We start from the raw sequence: 15,018 nt of genomic DNA on the forward strand, positions 1-15,018 counted from the left end.
GAACCAGGGGCCACAGTTTAAGAATAAGGGGTAGGCCATTTAGAACGGAGATGAGGAAAAACCTTTTCAGTCAGAGAGTTGTAAATCTGTGGAATTCTCTGCCTCAGAAGGCAGTGGAGTCCAGTTCTCTGAATGCACTCAAGAGAGAGCTAGAAGGAGCTCTTAAGGATAGCGGAGTCAGGGGGTATGGGGAAGGCAGGAACGGGGTACTGATTGAGAATGATCAGCCATGATGACATTGAATGGTGGTGCTGGCTCGAAGGGCCTACTCCTACAATATTGTCTATTGTCTATTTGGGGTTCACAATGCAATGGTGTATGTCGGCACTCCCATCACAACAGGAAAATGCACATTGTGATACTTTCAAGGTTACAGGAGTCGGGAAATACAACAGGGATTTAATGTTACAATCACATGTTATACCATTGTCTTCTCATGTACTGGTCAGCAAAAATGCATTCTGGCCTGAGGAGTCTGGAGATAAGCTAAGGAGCCACTGGGGCAGTGTAAACTAAAATAAATCCACCACTACTGCTGCTCTGATCTGTCCACCTGGCCTCCAAGGCATTTCCCAACATACCAATGTACATGGAGGAAGGAGGAACAAACACAAAGAGGTCGGTCGGTAAGAGAGGAAGGCAGAATGGAGGGTTACAGGATGGAGGGCTACATGGAGGGGTGTAGGAGGAAACTGGAGCACCCGGGGGAATCTCTTCAGTCTCAGGGGTAACATGCAAACTCCAAACAGACAGCAGGAAAGGTCAGGATTGAAACCGTATCAGTGGAAGTGCGCCACTGGAGTGGCAATAAATAAATGGAGAAGAATCACCACACGCTTTCTGTCCAAAGATGCGAGAGTACACTGCTATTTCACGTAGAGCTCAAGATGTGTTCTTGGGACGGCCGGGTACATTATCCGCAGACAGCACTGCCGGATACATGCTACACAGGCAGACTCACTAACAGCACAGCCAGGTGCATTATGTACAGACAGCACCACTGAATACATTCTATACAGGCAGACTCACTAACAGCACAGCCGGGTACAATCAATATACAGCCAGCACTCTGGATACATAATATATGGACAGATTAACTGGCGGCCCTGCTGGATACATTATACTGTATATACAGTGTCACTAGGTGTGCAGGAAAGAACTGCAGATGCTGGTTTAAATCGAAGGTAGACACAAAATGCTGGAGTAATTCAGCGGGACAGGCAGCATCTCTGGATAGAAGGAATGGGTGATGTTTCAGGTTGAGACCGTTCGTCAGACTTCAGTCTGAAGATGCTGCCTGTCCTGCTGAGTTACTCCAGCATTTTGTGTCTACCTACAATGTCACTAACATCAGTGCGGGTACATTATATGCAGACTGTTACCGACAGCACTGCCGAGTACATAAAAAATAGACACTGTCACTGGCAGGGACATTGTATACACATTGTGTCACTGACAGCAGTGCAAGTTACATTATATACATAGTGTCACTACCAGGGACATTATATACAGATGGTCACTGATAGCATCGCCGGGTACATTATATATAATCAATGTAATGGAGAAAGAGTTTCGGAATAGTGCCCGGGTACATTTGAAACAAGCAATGTTCAATTTCATCAACGAAAAGACAGGCGTAGCTCATACGATACCATAGCTCATAACTGGTCCTCCCTCCAGCTTTCAACATCTCTAACAAGCGAAGCTTCTTTGAATTATCCCAATCAGAATCCTTCAAAGTCGTTACATCAACAATTACTTTAGATTTCACTCTGATATTGCACTTGCACAGGAGAGGTGCACGTACTCCTGCATCTATTGTCTATTATCTCCATTAGCCATGGACCAGAGAACCTCTATAAATTACCCCCACGTCAACTCTCAGATATATTCCCGTTCTCTCCATGCCTTGCCCACCTTCACTACCACTTAAAACTAACATTTTCTTTTTCCTAGTTCTGATAGAGGGTCCTCAATATAAGATGTGAACCCAGTTGCTCTTTACACAGATTTTACCTGTAAGCGTTTCCAGCATTTCTCTTTTAGTTATAGCAGCATTGGTATGAAAGAAAAAGCTAATTGAATGTACAAGAGGCAGCTACCTAGAACAGTACAGGTAGTTCTGCTATATTGTGACAGGTGGATTTCTAAGAAACCTTGCGTTGTAGAAAATCACGTTATAAAGACAATTATATCAATGATGGAAAGGGGGTTAGGGGGCGGACAGTTTCAGACATACAGAAACAAAGTTATTATTCCCCACAATTTAAAAAAAATAAAGGTCTTATCAATTTCAATTGGCTTAATTTTGTTTCTGCAAGTTAAAAATACTGAAGGCTGTATGTTACATTGTTCAATAGAATATTATTGCACAAGTGCAATAGAAGTGACTGCTTGTCAATTTCCGGGCCACTCGCAGTGAAACGTAACAGAATGCGTTTTTGGGAGACAATGCAATGGTGGCTGATTACTGTGGATGGATACATTTTGTTCTTTGACTTAAACCAACTCATTGCAAGAATATATCCATCTGCCAGGTCATTACCTATTGCTGGAAGATATGTAGGTTTACAATCACACGGATGCCACCATAAACCCAACCACAATGCATGTCACATACTTTCTAATATTTATGTTATCAGCACCACACAGCCTACACTTGCCTGCAACAGGCTATCCCATTCTTCTAACCAGACATCCACTTACAAAACTTAACTGTTTGCGACCACTGCCTAGCTCTAAGTTCAATTCCACTCATCGTGAGTTACATCGACAAGATAGATTCAGTCTCAGTATAAAAGGACGTACCTTTATTACGGAGATGAGGATAATTTTTTTTAGCTAGAGGGTGGTGAATCTGTGGAATTCATTGCGACAGACAGCGCTGGAGTGCAAGTCACTGGGTATTTCTAAGCAGAGATTGATAGGTTAGTAAGGGTGTTAGAGGTTATGGGGAGAAGGCAGAAGAATGGGGTTGTAAAGGAAAACTAGATCAGCCTGATTGAATGATGGAGGAGATTCTATGGGCCGAATGGCCTAATTCTATTCCTGTATTATGATCTTATGAACTTATGATTCTTTAGCTGGCCAGCACTTCGTCAAGTGGGAGTCAAGGCCATAAGAATCAGCAGACAACAGATCACGATGTTCAGGACAATTAAGTCCCATTCCATAAGCCCAGAAACTCCCATGGATCAATCACAAGATCTTGTAGCAGCAAGTCAAAGGGCTAGAAAAATAAAGTCAGGTGGCACCTCAAGCTCAGCCCAGATTCACTAAGCAAAAAAAAAGGGATGCTCTTGGAGGAACACCGAGGGTGAGTTTTAACTGGCTGCTTCCTCTCGACTCCTTCAGTTAAGATGAAGGGTCTAAACCTGAAATGTCAACTCTCCATTTCCCTCCAAAGATGTTGCCTGACCCACAGAGTTCCTTCGGCATCTCTTCATTTTGTGTAGTGAATTTGGGCTGAGCTTGAGGTTATACGGTCATAAGTGATAGGAGCAAAATTAGGCCATACGGCCCATCAAGTCTGCTCCGCCATTCAATCATGGCTGATCTGTCTCTCCCTCCTAACCCCATTCTCCTGCCTTCTCCCCATAACCTCTGACACCCGTCGAGGTGCCACCTGACTATGTTTTTCTAGCCTTTTGACTCTTGCAGCTACAAGATCGTGTGGTTGCTGGTATCCAGCATCTGCAGACTCTTGTGCCTCCAGATCCCCCCAGGCCACACCCAGAGCAGCGTGTCCAGATCAGGAGAGACCCCTGGGCCCCGTGTCCGGATTGTATTAGCTAACTTCCACAAGTAACCCGCAACCAAAGTCTAAATTTTAAAACCATACTATTAATAAAATACTTCCGTGCAGGAAGAGCTATTTCAGGCTTTTGCAATCTCCAAGCCCAGGCACTTATAAATAAAATAAATCTCGAATGAACCAAGTACCAAAACCAAAGCACTTCACAAATTGCCTCCATTCCTACACCAGATTGAGCTGCATAGACAGACACACAACCAATCCATTCTGGTGTCAGTGTCAACAAGCGAGCACTCGAAGTGCGTGGGCTGATCGCATTTAGGTTCAACAGTACACATCCAAATCCCCTTTGAAAGGCCCAAATGATTGTTTCTATCAGCAGCTGTGAGTTCTAGAACCAAGGTTATCCTCTGCACAAAAACGTCCCCCCACCTCCCCCTTAGATTGAACCTGCAGGAACAATGTCTAATTTCTTCATTTATTCTTGATATGAAGCTAGGAAAAGCCAAAGCTAACACCAATAATGGACATCAGGCCTTCTCATAAACATTGACCAAGCCTCAGCATTAACATTTTTTTTAAACAAGCTGTGACCTGAAGGAAATGTAGGAATTTTACCCAAAAATGCAAACTGGATCCTATTCACACTGATTGCAGCACAGTGACCAATGTCCATTGGAATTTCAATGTCTATTTTAAATTGAATTCATGTACTTTGCTTGTCCACAAGGCTCCCAATTCATTTAGATTCATTTCAAAAACCTTTGTAAAAATTCTCAGGTCAAGGCAACTGTCCGTGATAATTGGAAAAGCATCAAAGGGATGTTAATCTCTTAAGAAGACTGTGGCCTAATTCATAACACGTGGAATATGAAGGAACCAATGCACAGACCCAGAGCTAACACACAAGACTAAGACGAAGGTGATATAATCGATATAGAGCTTGCCTATATCAAATTGGCAGAGTATGGCACGGGATCAGTTCCCTACACTCCTGCAATGTCACCGGGGCTTTATTTCCTGCAATCCGTTTAAACTCTCCAGGACCATGTTGCCATGCTCACTGTAAACTCACCAGCAACCTCGAACAGGCATGTGAGTGAGGTAAAAAAAGAAGAAAAGAGCCGAGCGCTTGCGTACAGCAGGGGTAAAAAAATTGGGACATTTTTGAAAATTTACACACAAAATTACCAGTTTCAAACCTCTTTTAGTGCATTTCAAAGTAAAAACGAACATTACAAAATAATGTGAATATGTTACTGTATACTAATAACATTTTGAAGTAAATTCACACATAAATTGATAATCAGCCCAAAAAGGTGGTAATTGGGTTTTCTGCTGTGTTTTATATTTTAACCCTGTTTTAACTAATTTAGTTATATAATCTTGCACTTAAATTTAATATTCACTCATTACAGTTCCACCACTGATTTTCTGGAACTCTTGGTTCCAGAGCTTTGCTGGTTTATCCAGCCGGCCAAGGAAGTCCGCTATGGGGATAGATTTGCTGGTTATAGCTGAGCTGGAGTTCCAGAGTCCCGGCCGCAGGTTGCAAATTCAACCCACCGATCGGCCGTGGAAATACCGATGAGGTCGAGATTGGCTGCCTTGCCCAGCCTAGGTGCCACATTTTCGGGGCGCGCGGGGGGGATTTCTCACGGAACCCCTAGAACCTCTAGCGGGACCCTAGTGTTTTTTACGTCTATACATCGTTCATTTTCCTTTTTTTTCCGATCCGATTTCTCCGTTGGTAAACGCGATTTTGGCAAAGTGAAAAATGCGGAAATCATGCAAAAAGCACAGAAAATGGATTTTAAAAACGCAGAAATCCGCGGAAAATTCATATGCCTGCTTCACTGCCTCATCAGCAGACCACAAACTTCCTCCTTGATGACCATCAACACACCTCAAAGCTGTGTGCTCAGTTCCCTGACTATTCTCCATATACACAGCTCGTCATACACAGCTCCAATACCAGCTTTAAATTTGCAGACAATACCACCTTTATCAGATAAATTTATAATGATAAAGTCAAGAGGCCCTGGAGATGCTGGTTTACGGGAAAACACACAAAGTGCTGGAGTAAATCAGCGGAACAGGCAGCATCTCTGAAGCTCATGAATAGGTGACGATTTGGGTTGGGACCATTCCTCAGACTGAGAGATTGGGATGGAACAAAATCAGGGAAGTGATTGGTGAATACAGGTGAGGGGGGATTTTGATTGGCACATGGGTGGACATAGACCAGAGATAGGATGCACTGGAACAGGCCTTTTGGCCCACAATATCTGTGCTGAACATGACACCAAGTTAATTAATCTCCTTTTCCTGTGTGTGATCCATATCCCTCCATTCCCTGCACATTCACGTGCCCCTGAAAAACACTCTTATACACCACTGTCATATCTACTTCCATCACCACACCTGACAGCACATTCCAGACACCCACAACTCCGTGTAAACACATTTCCTTTGTATTATACCAGGGGGCACCATAGTTTGGCTGCCTCGCCAACAGTCTGTCTCGTCGTTTTCCTTCTTTACGTTTTTAGTTTGTTGTAAAATGTATGTTTTAGTTTATCTTTAGTTTTGTATTATGTGGAGGGTGGTGGGGGAAACTTTTTAATCTCTTTCCTCGATGGACATGCGACTTTTTCCGTGTCATATCTCCGTCCGCACTGCAGCCTAACATCATGGAGCTGGTGGCCTCTTGCTGGGACCTTCAACCACGGGAGCCTGCGGACTAATCATCGTGAGCTAGCGATCCCTTTGCCAGGGATGAACCTCGGAACTCCAACCGCGGTGGCTTCCGGACTTTAATATCGTGGAGCTTGCGGTTCCTGGTTAGCGACCAACTTCGGGAGCTCTAAGCCGCGGGAGCTTCAACTGCCCCGATCACGGCAGCTTCAATCGCCCCGACGTGGGAGCTTCAATCGCCCCGACTGAGGATGGTTCGACTCCCCTGACCGCGGGAGAAAAGAAGACTTTATTGCCTTCCATCAGTGGGGAATGTGGAGGAGCCGCTGTGGTGGATGTTTATGTCAAATTTTTATGTAGTTGTGCGTCTTGTTCCTTTTTTGGTATGACTGTATGGCAAACCAAATTCCTCGTATGTTGCAAAACGTACTTGGCTAATAAATACAATTATGCTTATGCCCTCTGACCTCAAAGCTATTCCTTCTAGTGTCTGACATTTCGACCCAAAACATCACCCATTTCCCATTACATTTGCTAACTAACATGCTGAGTATCTCCAGCCTTTTTTTTTTTGTTCAAGATGTCTGGATCTGCATTCTCTTGCATCGCCAGTAAATCTGTCAAAAATTATTTTCATCTCATAAATCAGTGTTGACCTTTTGCTAAAATCTTCCTTAATACATCCCAGCATACTCCCAATGTTGTCAAGCCACCGGGTCTTTAGTATTTTACTTTCTTGCTCCCTCCTATCTTTAACAGAATTCAATCGATGATTTACCCATTTATTGGATCATGTTCAGACTTGTGGAAAATTTGGAAGATCACAACCTGCAAAATAAACTCTCTCCATAATGGACTCAGCCATCAAAAGCATAGCCCTCCCCTCCATTAAAAACATCTACATAAGACACTGCCTTAAGGCAGCGGCATCTATTGGCAAAGATCACCATCAACCGAGTCATGCCCTCTTCTCGCTGCCATTGTCAGGCAGGAGGTACAGAAGCTTGAAGTCCCACACCTCCAGCTTCAAGAACTTTATTACAACTGTGTAGGAAGGAATTGCGGATGCTGGTTTAAACCGAAGATAGACATAAAAAGCTGGAGTAACTCAGCGGGTCAGACAGCATCTCTGGAGAAAAGGAATAGGTGACATTTCGAGTCGAGAACCTTCTTCACACTATCAGGTTCTTGAACCGACCTGCACAACCCTAGTCCTACAACATTAGACCACGGACCACCTCTTGCACCACCATGGATGTTTTCTAACTGAGCCTTATACAAACGCCCAGTGTTATGCAGAGTCTGTTTCTTTTCCCTGTGTTGTAGAATTTGTGTAACTTCGTTTTCGTGTGTTGTTTGAGTCAATGTCTCTGGGATGCTGCTAAAAGATTTTCATTGCACTTACCTCACTGTACTTTCGCATATGACAATAAACTCATCTTGACTTGAGTGCAATTAAGCCTCTGGGGTAATAAGTTACTCAAGAGACTACTAAGATAATTCAATGGCAAGGGAACTCAGCCCTGTGTTCCTCCTCTAATGTGTGAGAAATCACGGAAACAGACTTCCAGTGTCCCATTCACCATCTGTGCAGGAAGCGTGTCCAGCTGCAGCAATGAATGGATGTAGAGCACTGAGGAATGTTAACTAACAAAGTAACCTTGTGGTTCAAACAGCATCTCTGGAGAGGAGGAATGGGTGACGTTTTGGGTCGAGACCATTCTTCAGACAGAAGCGTCACCCGTTCCTTCTCTCCAGGGATGCTACCTGCCCCGCTGAGTGTGACACCGCAGCTTTTTGTGTCTATTTTTGGTGAAACCAGCATCTGCATTTCCTTCCCGCATAACCTCGTGGTTCATATCCATAGTTTTCTAAAGTTGCAATCACATGTAGATAAGTTTGTTAACAAACCATATTACGTTTGCCTTCATAGTTTGGGACAAAAAATATAAGATTTGGAATGTTATGTTGTGACTTTACAAAAAAACTAGATAGCCAACACTTGAAGCATTGTGCACATCTTCTGATCACTACACTCTGGGAAGGGTGTGATACGCTGGAGAGACCTACATCAGGGTTTTGCCTTTTGCATCACCTTCCCTGGGATGCATTAGTTCAATTATGAAGAGAAGCTAGTTAAACTGAGTTTTTTCTTGAGGCAAAAGCAGCAGTGTGCTGATAGAGGTGTACAAAATTATGAAAGGAATAGATAAGGTGAATTATACACAAACATATAAAACCAGAGGACATAGTTTTCAGGTGACCAGTTGGAGGTCTAGGGGGGATCCGAGGAAGAATATTTTTCTACCAGTATTGCATGAGAGTATGAATTCTGAATAAAGGCAGCCAGGGAGCAAGTGCTGGTAAATGAGATTATGATAGATAGTTAAATGAGTCAACATGGACATAGTCATTAGCATGGAAACAGGCTCTTCTGCTCAACTTGACATTCCAACCTCAACACTCAATATCAGTTAGTCCCATGTGAATAGGCTTGGTACATCCTTCGAACCTTCAAAGGAGGGACAGGCAAAGGGGGAGGCGAGGAAGGGGGCAAAGGGGGAGGCAAGGGAGGGGGCAATGGAAGAGGCAGAGGGTGGGTGAAGGCAGGGGCAAGATGGAGTGGAGGCGAGGGAGGGGGCAAAGGGGGGGTTGAGGGAGGGGGCAAAAGGGGGAGAAGGCAAAAAGGGAGAGGGGGTGAAGAGGGTGGGGAGATGAACTTGGGGCAAAGTGGGGGAAGGTGAGGGAGGGGGAGGTGAGGGAAGTGGGGGTGAAGTGGGGGTGAGGTGAGGGAAAGGGGGTGAGGTGAGAGGGGAAGGAGATATGAGGGGGAGGAGATATGAGGGGGGGGAGGAGATATGAGGGGGGGAGGGGATATGAGGGGGGGTGAGATATGAAGGGGGAGGAGATTTTAGGGGAGGGGGAGGGAGATATGAGGGGGGAGAGATATGGGGGGGGGAGAGATATGGGGGGAGATGAGATATGGGGGGGAGATGAGATATGGGGGGGGAGATGAGATATGGGGGGGGAGATGAGATATGGGGGGGAGATGAGATATGGGGGGGGAGATGAGATATGGGGGGGAGATGAGATATGGGGGGAGATGAGATGTGGGGGGGGGGAGATGAGATGTGAGGGGGGGAGGAGATGTGAGGGGGGGAGGAGATGTGAGTGGGGGGAGGTGTGAGGGGAGGGGGAGATGTGAGGGGGGGAGGAGATGTGAAGGGGGGAGGAGATGTGAGGGGGGAGGAGATGTGAGGGGGGAGGAGATGTGAGGGGGGGAGGAGATGTGAGGGGGGGAGGAGATATGAGGGGGAGGAGATATGAGGGGGGGAGGAGATATGAGGGGGGGAGGAGATATGAGGGGGGGAGGAAATATGAGGGGGGGAGGAGATATGAGGGGGGAGGAGATATGAGGGGGGAGGAGATATGAGGGGGGGAGGAGATATGAGGGGGGGAGGAGATATGAGGGGGGGGGGAGATATGAGGGGGGGGAGATATGAGGGGGGGGAGATATGAGGGGGGGGAGATATGAGGGGGGGGAGATATGAGGGGGGGAGATATGAGGGGGGGGAGATATGAGGGGGGGGAGATATGAGGGGGGGGAGATATGAGGGGGGGGAGATATGAGGGGGGGGAGATATGAGGGGGGGGAGATATGAGGGGGGGAGATATGAGGGGGGGGAGATATGAGGGGGGGGAGATATGAGGGGGGGGAGATATGAGGGGGGGGAGATATGAGGGGGGGAAGAGGAGATATGAGGGGGGGGAAGAGGAGATATGAGGGGGGGGGAAGAGGAGATATGAGGGGGGGGAGAGGAGATATGAGGGGGGGGAAGAGGGTAGATGGGAGATGGGGAAGGATCGGGGATGGCGCAGAGAGGGACGGTGTCCAGTTGTGGAGAAGGGCAGGAGCAAGGGGTACATGTGCCGAGTGTGTTTGGGAGGAGGACTGCGCCTGTGTGGGGGCGCCGTGCGGCTGCTCACCTGCCGTGTGGGGGAGCAGAGGCGGCGGCGGCCCGGGCCCGAGCCCGGGCCCAGACCCCGCTCTCAGTCGGGCCCGCTCCGCGCCATCATGGTCGCGCCGCCGTGGGAGGAATGGCGGGCCCGGGCCAACTGCGCATGCGCTGCCGAGCGCGCCTGCCGGCTCCCGGCAATGACGTTACCACGGACCTGCGCGGTGTCTGCCGGCTCACGGCACTGACGTCATTGCACGCTAGCGCGCCTGCGCGGTGCCTGCTCGCAGGACCGACGTCACGGCGCGGTGCCGGGCATGCGCAGAGGGCGGAGTGAGCCTGACGAGTCGCTGGAAGAAGAATCGACGGTGAGAGCGGGGCCGGGCGCGGTCGGGGCACCGACATTCACCGGGGCACCGACATTCACCAGGGCGGGGAAGGAAGGGGAGAGGATAGTGGGCACTGGAGAGGAGAGGACGGGCTCTAGGCGCTGGCGGAAGAAAGGGGCACTGGGGAGGAGAGGTGGGAAGGCGCTGGAGGAGTGTGGACACAGGGCAGGGGGAAGGAGGGGCAATGGGGAAAGGGAGGAGGAAGATACTGGCAGTGGCTGCGGGCACAGATGGAGGAGGGGGTAAAGGGGAATCGAGAAAATGGGCTAGGAAGAAACAAGCAACAAGGGGAGGAGGTGGTAAATGGGCACAGGGAAGAGGTGATAGGAAGTCACTAGGAGTGGGGGGAGACGGGGGTGCTGGGGGACATGGAGACAAGAGAGCAATAGATACTGAGGGGGGGGGGGGGGGGCATTGCTGACACAAACTTTAGGAGGTCCCACGATCACCTCCAGGGATCTAGTGTACAGTGTACTTTGGTAACAATTATAACAATTTCATAAATTTTAAGGTGGTTATGAATAAGGACAATTCTGAACCTTGGTACTAAATTGAGGCATGACTGATTAAAGCACTATTGGGCAGGAGCTTGGGAGAGTAAAATTGGAGTAGTTGATATTGTGTAAGTCCACATCGGATGTGGAAGTTGTTTAAATGCCATCTGATCAGCGTTCAAGACTAGTATGTTCTACCAAGGAGGACGGATAGGAAACCTTGGATTGTAAATTTGGACCAAATACGAAAACTGATGTAAGCTTTAGAAAGATATCAGGTGATTATAAAGCGAGCAGTAAAGAACTCAAGTGGGCAATTAGAAGGGCCCAAGGGGACCATGAAATATCATTGATGAGTTGGATTAAAGACAATCCCAAGGTTTTTTATACATGTATTAAAAACAAGAGGGTAAACAAGGAGAAGGTAGGACTGCTCAAAGACCAAGAAGAAAATTTATGCTGCAGTCAGGATATAGGCAAGGTACTAATGCATCTGTATTCACCCAGGAGAAGGACATGCAACAGTGAGATCAGTGTGGGGAGTGATGATATGCTCGGGCTGTTGGAGATCAAGAATAGGTGGTGTTGGATCTCTTGAAAAGCATTCAAGTGGATAAATTCCCAGGGCCTGATGGGTTCTATCCCAAGTTATTAAGAGGAGATTTCAGGGGCTGTGACAAATATCTTTGTATCTTCTCCATCCACAGATGTGGTCCCTGAGTATTGGAAATTAACCAACTTTTCTTTGTTCTTTTCTTTGCCGGTGAGCCTCTCAATGGCAGGGATGCTACTGGGGAGAATTCTTCAGGATAGGATCTACTTGCATTTAGAAGAGAATGGGCTAATTAGAACAGTCATAGCGGGTTTGTCCTCTGCATGTCTTGCAAATGTGATTGAGATATGTTTCTAGTTTTGACTTGGTCGTTTGGTTTTAGAACTGGTTTACTCAGAGATGACAGAGGGCTGTAGTGAAAGTGTGTTAGTCTGGCTGGAGATCTGTGACCAGCGGAGCATCGCACAGATATGTGATGCTTGTGATATTTATAAATGTCCATAAAAGTGGACGGGTTGGTTAGTAAATTTGCAGACGACAGCAAAATTGTTGAGTTGCAGGCATGAGGATGATTGTCAAAGGAGGCAGCAGGGATATAGATAAACTATGGAAATGGGCAGCGAAATGTCAGATGGAGTTTAATCTGAGCAAGTGTGTGGTGTTACACTTTGAGAGGTTGAATGTAAGGGGAAGGTCTACAGTTAATTGGAAGACTTTTAACAGCATCGATGTGCAGATGGATCGTGATGTCCAGGTCCATAGCCCCATGAAAGTGACAACACGAGCAGTAGAGTTAAGGCAAATGTGGGTCCCTTGAAGACAGAAGCAGGGGAATTTATTTTGGGGAACAAGGAAATGGCAGACGAGTTGAACCGGTACTTTGGATCTGTCTTCACTAAGGAAGATACAAACAATCTCCCAGATGTTCTAGTGGGCAGAGATCCTACGGTGACGGAGGAACTGAAGGAAATTCACAATAGGCAGGAAATGGTGTTGGGTAGACTGATGGGACTGAAGGCTGATAAATCCCCAGGGCCTGATGGTCTGCATCCCAGGGTACATATGGAGGTGGCTCTAGAAATTGTGGATGCATTGGTGATCACTTTCCAATGTTTTATAGATTCAGGATCAGTTCCTGTGGATTGGAGGGTAGCTAATGTTATCCCACTTTTTAAGAAAGGAGGGAGAGATCAAACAGGTAATTATAGACCAGTTAGTCTGACATCGGTGGTAGGGAAGATGCTGGAGTCAATTATAAAAGACGAAATTGCGGAGCATTTGGATAGCAGTAACAGGATCGTTCCGAGTCAGCATGGATTTACGCTGGAATTTTTTGAGGATGTAACTAGGAAAATGGACAGGGGAGAGCCGGTGGATGTAGTGTACCTTGACTTTCAGAGAGCCTTCGCCAAGGTCCCACATAGGAGATTAATGGGCAAAATTAGAGCACATGGTATTGGGGGTGGGGTACTGACATGGATAGAAAATTGGTTGGCAGACAGACAGACAGCAAAGAGGGGATAAATGGGTCCCTTTCAGAATGGCAGGCAGTGACTAGTGGGGTACCGCAAGGCTCGGTGCTGGGACCGCAACTATTTACAATATACATTAATGACTTGGATATATTGATGACTTCCATCACAGTGAGGAGGTGACCGGAGGAGACTCAATGTGATGGACGTTTCTTTTTTTTTGTTTTGTGTTGGTTGTGTGTGTGTGTGTGATTTATTTTATTTTATTGCTCTATTGCTGGAGTGTGGGTGACCTTTCATTTCACTGCACATCTTGTATGTGTATGTGACAAATAGACTTGACTTGGCTTGACTTGGATAAAGGGATTAAAAATAACATTAGCAAATTTGTAGATGACACAAAGCTGGGTGGCAGTGTGAACTGTGAGGAAGATGCTATGAGGTTGCAGGATGACTTGGACAGGATGTGTGAATGGGCGGATGCATGGCAGATGCAGTTTAATGTGGGTAAGTGTGAGGTTATCCACTTTGGTGGTAAGAATAGGAAGGCAGATTATTATCTGAATGGTGTCAAGTTAGGAAAAGGGACGTACAACCAGATCTGGGTGTCCTAGTGCATCAGTCACTGAAAGGAAGCATGCAGGTACAGCAGGCAGTGAAGAAAGCCAATGGAATGTTGGGCTTCATAACAAGAGGAGTTGAGTATAGGAGCAAAGAGGTCCTTCTGCAGGTCCTTCAGGACTACTGTATGCAGTTTTGGTCTCCAAATTTGAGGAAGGATATTCTTGCTATTGAGGGCGTGCAGCATAGGTTTACTAGATTAATTCCCGGAATGGCGGGACTGTCGTATGTTGAAAGACTGGATCGACTAGGGTTGTATACACTGGAATTTAGAAGGATGAGAGGGGATCTTATTGAAACATATAAGATTATTAAGGGGTTGGACACGTTAGAGGCAGGAAACATGTTCCCAATGTTGGGGGAGTCCAGAACAAGGGGCCATAGTTTAAGAATAAGGGGTAGGCCATTTAGAACGGAGACGAGGAAAAACGTTTTCAGTCAGAGAGTTGTAAATCTGTGGAATTCTCTGCCTCAGAAGGCGGTGGAGGCCAATTCTCTGAGTGCTTTCAAAAGAGAGCTAGATAGGGCTCTTAATGATAGTGGAGTCAGGGGGTATGGGGAGAAGGCAGGAACGGGATACTGATTGGGAATGATCAGCCATGATCACTTTGAATGGTGGTGCCTGCTCGAAGGGCCAAATGGCCTACTCCTGCACCTATTGTCTACTGGTAGGGCATTGAATATAAGAGTCATCAAGTCATGTTGCAGCCTTTTAGGACTTTGGTTCAACTGCATGTGGAGTATTGTGTGTTTTGGGAAGAGGGGGGCCAGGGATAAGTGTGCAGTTCTGGTCACCTCATTACAGGGAGGATGTGGCACCTTTGGAAAATGTTTACCAGAATGATGCCTGGATTAGAGGGTATCAGCTATGAGGAGAGGTCGGATGGACTTGGATAGCTTTCTCTGGAAGATGAGAGATTGAGGACAGACCTGATAAGAAGTATCATGAGTGCGTAAACAGTCAGATCTTTTTTCCCAGGTGGAAATGTCAAAGATTAGACGTCATGAGTTTATGATGTGAGGTACAAATTTTAAAGGAGAATGTGCATGGCAAGATTTTTTACTTAGAACGTGGTGAGTGC

At 46.6% G+C, this 15,018-nt stretch overlaps 2 protein-coding genes across 4 annotated transcripts in view; one reads left to right on the plus strand and one right to left on the minus strand.

Moving 5' to 3' along the window:
- Positions 1 to 10,572, minus strand: part of znf106a (zinc finger protein 106a) — a 61,469-nt gene extending 50,897 nt beyond the window's left edge. The window contains exon 1 of one of the 2 annotated variants that reach the window (XM_078406186.1): positions 10,439 to 10,572. The gene's annotated coding sequence lies outside the window, so the exon portion shown is untranslated. The remainder of the gene's footprint in view (positions 1 to 10,438) is intronic. The other variant, XM_078406187.1, reaches the window with a different exon arrangement.
- Positions 10,573 to 10,663: 91 nt separating this feature from the next.
- Positions 10,664 to 15,018, plus strand: part of LOC144597195 (synaptosomal-associated protein 23-like) — a 35,334-nt gene continuing 30,979 nt past the window's right edge. The window contains exon 1 of one of the 2 annotated variants that reach the window (XM_078406190.1): positions 10,664 to 10,775. The gene's annotated coding sequence lies outside the window, so the exon portion shown is untranslated. The remainder of the gene's footprint in view (positions 10,776 to 15,018) is intronic. The other variant, XM_078406191.1, reaches the window with a different exon arrangement.

Source organism: Rhinoraja longicauda, chromosome 10 (genome assembly GCF_053455715.1).
Source record: "Rhinoraja longicauda isolate Sanriku21f chromosome 10, sRhiLon1.1, whole genome shotgun sequence".
Taxonomy (NCBI): Eukaryota; Metazoa; Chordata; class Chondrichthyes; order Rajiformes; family Arhynchobatidae; genus Rhinoraja; species Rhinoraja longicauda.